A 6,000-nucleotide genomic window follows, 5' to 3' on the forward strand; every position below is an offset into this window, starting at 1 on the left:
ATAGCTCGTTTGTATTTCTTGGAGGAGGGACACCAGAAACCCTTATTTCATTCTCCACAATAATCAGAGGGCACGCAGCTAGGGCAGCACCATCTCCCAGCTGCTGGTTACATCAAAGGCTTGAAGCACAAATTCAATTTTATGATGTTAATCTTGGCCTGCCACTCAGAAATTTTCTCTGAGGGACACGATTTTTTTTCCTCTGGATTTCATTTTAAGAATGATTTTTTTTTCATCCTCAATCAATAAAGATATGTTTTCATCAAAAGACTCCATCTTGGCAGAATTCAATTGGCTACCTCAATCCCTTTTGGTGACACGGTATTAATTAAAATAGTTTGTGTTGCACCTCGGCTGGCAAAAGAGGCAGTGAGAAAAGCAGCTACTCAGAACACATGTTCTAAACACGGCAACACAGAGGCCAGAAAATAATTTGCTCCTTCTCCAGGTGACAGACATTAGCAATTCAAGGGTCATTCCAACTCACTTTCTGTCACTGGGAAAAAGAAGGAAAAGAAGAAAAAGAGACTGCAGCTCTCTCTGTCAGTTTTGTTCAATAGAAAACCTAAGTGCAGGTAAATAGAATTTTCCAAATCCTGCCCTTCTGGGACCACAGGACCAGTAATTACCTCTGCACCCAGGGTGTGGTGGGGTGGTCAGAGTCAGTTTCTCTTAGGCTAAATGAGTAAATGGAAAGATGAGAAGAACACAATGATTAAGGAAGTTCCTTCTCGGCTTTGAAATAAAGATTACCATTGAATATGCTGTGTTTCTCAAAAGCAGGCATAGAGAATTATTTAAAGTTTCTCTCAGCTAAAAGAGGAGACAACTACAAAGTGTGTCACAAAAAGCAAAACATTTTGGATTTGATAGTCATGTAGAAAATGGGTGTTGACTGACCCCAATACACCCTTAGGTAGTTCCTGACTCAGTAGTCTATCAAACACTGAGGTGAAGCGTCCCTCTTCTGAGGTACCTGCAGATCATGAAACCTGTGTACCCCAAGGGATAAAAGGGCTGCAGCCTGGTTACCATAAGACACACAGAGAGCCAGAAATAGGGTGTATTTGGATAGCCTGAATGGGGAATGAGGAGGATTATTGGTGTGTGTATGTGGGGGGGGGGGGATCAAATATTGAATTATTCAGTTGGGGATTTATATCCAAAATTGAGAGACACTGTGGAACAATCTAATAAAATAGTTCATGACTGATCTAAGCCCCCCTTCTTAATCCTGAACTCATCCATCTGCTGTAATCCTTGATAGCCTAAGGACAGACCTTCATCTGCAAGTGTTTAGAGGAAACTGTTTTAGATGAGACTTTCCTTGGTATTAAAAAAAAAAGATAAAAAGCATCAAGTTGAAGGAAGACCTGTCCAGTCACAGTAGACATTTAGTGAAGTCTGGTCTCAATGAAAAACCTCGCCTCAAAATGTAAGGTGAGGAGAGAAAGATAAAGACACCCAGTGTTGATTTCTGGGCTTTGCACACACGCGTGCGTGTTTGCAAGGGCACCACATGCACACCTGTAGGCACACGATCACATCCACATACCTGTATGTGCACCACACACACAAAACAAACATTTTCCATGGGCTCAGCATCACCTTAGCATTCTGTTCAAATGAAGATTCCTGAGTGTCCCACTGGATGGAGCCTCTCAGGAAGAGTCCAGGAATCAGAATCTAGACTCGGGTTCCAGGGACATTTACACATAAGCTGAGCAGTTTGACTCAGTCTTGGCTTGATTCTGTCTGGACCTTATGTATATCATCAGCACAATGAACAAATGTTCAAGTTAACTGATCAAATCAAAGAAGATGAACAAAGCAAACACATGCTCCAAAAGAATAATTTTTACCTAATTTCTTATGCCAGATAGTCCTGGTCTGGTGAGAATGGAAACCCAGCCTGATCGAGGATTTTAGGAACTGACAGGGCTGGTCTGAATCCCGCAGAACAATTTTTCTCAAAAATGAACAAAACCTAAAGTAATTAAATTCCTTTTTCTCTCTCGTGGTACCTACACAGTAGGTTTCATTTCCCACACCTTGCGGGGCATTGTAACAAAACTCTTTAATTTGAAATCATGTAGTCAGTCATAAGAGCAGGAAGAGGCAACTCTGGGTGTTCATTTATTCAGCCAACTTGGACAAAGCTTGGGAGATGGGGGACTAAGGCATGCATACTCGAGCTAGAATTTAAAGGAAAAGACTTTTGTACTTAAAAGGATTTGGAAAGCTAATAATAACAAAGAGAAGTCAAGAGGGTAAAATTCCATAAGAATTCCCTCTTAAAATGTTCAGTTATCATTTTTAAGAATGAATAATGAATTCATTATTTCATCCTAAATAATGAATCTATTTTCTTATCAATACCTCTTTCTTGACATTCCCCCTCCCCAGCATTCACTTCAAAAGCTCAGAAGGAAGTGGTGGGCAGGGTTTGGACTAGAGACACCATAGACTCACATGGGAATGCAGATACTTTTTCTGGCAAGCAAACACACGCAGAGCGGGAGAACCTTCTTCCCAACTCAGACTTGGAGAACAGGGGCAGGAGCAAGAGCAGTAAATACAGTTTTAAACTTTATTCCAAACTATACCAGCTAAGTCATTTAGTAATCGGTTTTTAAAATACATTTTTACATAGATGTATATATGTGTATATGCATGCCATATGTGTACGAGGGCCCCTGAAGTCTTGAGAAGAGTGTGGAATCCTCTGGAGCTGGAGTTAGAGGCAGTTATAGACTGTCTGACTTGGGTGCTGGGAACTGAACTCTGATCCTTTGGAAGAGCTGAGCCATCCGTCCAGTCTGTGTTGGTCTGCTTGTTACGATATGCATGACGGAGAGTCATAAGTTGCATCTGGACTGAAGTGTGGACTAATATTTCACTGTGTCTAACCAGGGCAAGTGCTCTAGGGCGGGACACTGAGTCATGACACTTCACCCCCACAGAAAAGCCCTGTGTGCATAACTCAGTGTTCCTATAGCCTCCCGAAGGCAACACCCTTACAGGAGAGATTCCGAAGTCGCAAGACTTCCCAATTTGCATTTGAGAACAGCAAAATCCAGAGGTGTAATAATACCTGGACTAAACTTAGGAAATGCTTGGAAGTCAGAGAGTGTATGGCTTAGCTGTGAAGAAGTATGAGAGAGGAGGCATGCTTCCCTGTTCTCCATCTTCCCTACACAGGTCAGTGTGTGGATATTCATCCTGAGAGTGTGACCATGGGGTGTACACCAGAGCAAAGGGCAGGTGGGGAAAATAGCTGGGCTGTGGCTATGCATTCTACTCTGCTGTGAAGCCATCTAAAATCACACCTGCTCCCTGGGCTCACAACTCACCTCTAACTCACGGGCAACACATTCACCAGTTGTGAACTAGGACTCCATCCTGGGCTTACTTAAATGTTGATCATGCACGTGTGGGACTTGATAGTTATTTTGAGACAAATTTTACCTTAATAAAAGTTTCCTTTTATTAAGACAAGTTATGGTGACAAAAGGATCAGAAGTTCAAAGACACCCCCAGCAGCATAGAGAATTTGAAGTAAGACTTGGCTACATGAAACCTTGTATCAAAACAAAACAAAACAACAACAGTAAATCTCCAAGAATGAAAAATATCATGAGAAAAAGAACACTGAAGAAATTGTTCCTGTTTGTTGAATGACAATTAATTGCAGACTCTGTACGGTTTGTGTTATAGCCTTCACCAATCTATAAAACATCTTAGGGAATAATATTCTCTCCAGCCAGGAGGAAATGAGACATGGAGGGTAAAAGTAATTAGACTGAGGTCCCATCCGTCCTAAGCCCCATGCCCTTTGTCACCTGCAGAGATGTCCAGCATACCGGAACACCTTCTGGAACCAAGAGGAAAGTCCACAGTCCAAATTCTGCAGAGCAGTGATTCCCAGCACAGGACACGTGCGTGCTAAGAAGAGATCAAATACCCTTCCCGACAAGTCTTTATTCTGAAAATTAAGGGAAAACAGAGAAAACACACCCCCTACACACACACACACACACATACACACACACACACGGTAAAGACTTTTAAAAACCCCAGAGTCAATATAGGAAGGGATTTAATGGGACTTCAAGATTGAGCTAGAACTAGAACTCAAAACACAGTTCAGTTCTTTCCACCTGGTTCCCATCATAACCTCTGATTCTGCTTTATGGAGAGCAAGGTCCAGAAACCTTAACAACCGGGGAAAATAAAACACGCATTAAAAAAAATGAGCCAGAGAAGTACCACCCACTTACAATGTGCAAGACAGAGTGGTTACAGGGACTGCCACTGTGAGTGATTATAAGTAACAGAAATAAGCAAAATGTAAAGATCTGGGATATTGGAGCACAGCTGTCTTGAAACCTTGGGATGTCCTGATACAATACTTTCAAGGTGCCTCAAGAACTCTTTCTCAGGGAGATTCTGCATGAGGACCCCAGATTTCTCATGTCCCCCTTGGGTAGAGACAGTAGAAGAGCCTTTACATGCGGAGAAGCCTAGCAGCAAACATTGTCTTGAGAAAGAAGGTCCAATCTACAAATATCTACCCCCCCCCCCAAAGAAGCCGCAATATTAGCCTCCACACAGACAATCAATTTCTGTGGTTTTTAAAATTAGTTTCCTTTTAGAGCATCACGTGGAGGGCCACTTCCTTTCTCCTTTAGTGTACTCTTTACAGAGTTAGGGGCTGTTAGCATTGGAGGAACTAAAAGAAAGGAAGGAACTAATGATGTAAAAAAAATGGAAAAAAGAAGATAAAGAACTCCAAGTACCTGTAAGGACTTGCTAGAAAATGTGTTTACTTTCTTCTCCCCTGGTGCTTGAGATTTCTGGAAGGTAGGCAGAGGGACTTGCTGACGCCCACCCCTTTTGGAGGAGTTATCAACTGCTGACTTCTGGGTCAGAAAGAGGTAGCTTTAAGGGTGTGGCCCCTGCTGGACCCACGCTTCAGTGGATGGCCCCAACACATACGCGTGTGTATCTGGGCAGCACAAATTGTACTTTGTGGATTATTTTTTAAAAAACGAAGACTAGAGGCTGGGAAGAGGAGTGGAATAGTGGGGTGGATTTGGGTGGGGTTAAGGGAAGGGATGGGAGTGAATATGTATTATATAATATATAATTATGCATATGTGAAATTCCCAAAGAATTAAATATGTGTAGAAAATTACAATTTAAAGGTGTGGGGGTGTGGGGAGAGTTAAAGAAGATAGAGCAAGTGAAAACCTTGTGTGTGAATAGAGTCAGGGGCAGAAGCCAGATAGAAAAGGGAGGTGAAAGATTCTAAATATTTGCATGAATTGAAAAATATTTCCCAAACTGACCTAGTGTCCAATGTCTGACCTTGAACTCCTTGGACAGACGACCTCCAGGAGGAGGAAGAAAGGGTTTAAGGCAGAGCCAGGCTCTGTGCAGACCATTGTTAACTGTACACAAAGAGCTGGAAGGAAGGAAGGCTGTTGGACGGGATTGACTGCCCTGGAGCGCGCGCGTCTTGCTTTCAGGTCACCTTACCGCGATTTCCTTAAAACAGGCAAGCCCCTGCCACCCCCTATGATTCCGCCTCTCCCCAGTCAAACTCACAAGAGACGGATCTTGACTGAGCAGATCTTCTTTCGAGCGGTCTCGGCCACAGGTGGGAGCTATCTTTATCCCTGAGTCCCCCGCTGCCTTCAGCTGTCACAGCCAGCAGAAGCTCACCTCCACCGGTCGTTGTCCTCGCCACGGAACTAGCTGTAAAGTCCTAGAAACTTTCTCCACCGGAAAGGTAAGTGTCCCAAAGCATCCAGGAGCAGGTTCCCAGTAAAACCCAACCAAGGTGGGGGCGGCTAAAGGCAGCTGCCCCCTGGCCCACCCAACAGATGCTCAGATTTCCAGAGAGGGAGGAGCCGAAGTAACGCCAAACCCGCAGGTGACAGGGCAGGGCTGGGAGGTTTCAGGTCGGACCCGCCTCCACCTGCCTGCCCCGCCCAG

At 43.7% G+C, this 6,000-nt stretch overlaps 1 protein-coding gene across 1 annotated transcript in view; it reads right to left on the minus strand.

Annotated features, from left to right (window-relative positions):
• Wdr72 (WD repeat domain 72) overlaps positions 1-5,720 on the minus strand; it is a 172,333-nt gene extending 166,613 nt beyond the window's left edge. The window contains exon 1 of the mRNA XM_041679848.1: positions 5,611-5,720. The gene's annotated coding sequence lies outside the window, so the exon portion shown is untranslated. The remainder of the gene's footprint in view (positions 1-5,610) is intronic.
• Positions 5,721-6,000: the final 280 nt, after the last annotated feature.

This window comes from Microtus oregoni, unplaced genomic scaffold (genome assembly GCF_018167655.1).
Source record: "Microtus oregoni isolate MIOR12 unplaced genomic scaffold, Mior012 000032F_ref0000030, whole genome shotgun sequence".
NCBI classification, from domain to species: domain Eukaryota; kingdom Metazoa; phylum Chordata; class Mammalia; order Rodentia; family Cricetidae; genus Microtus; species Microtus oregoni.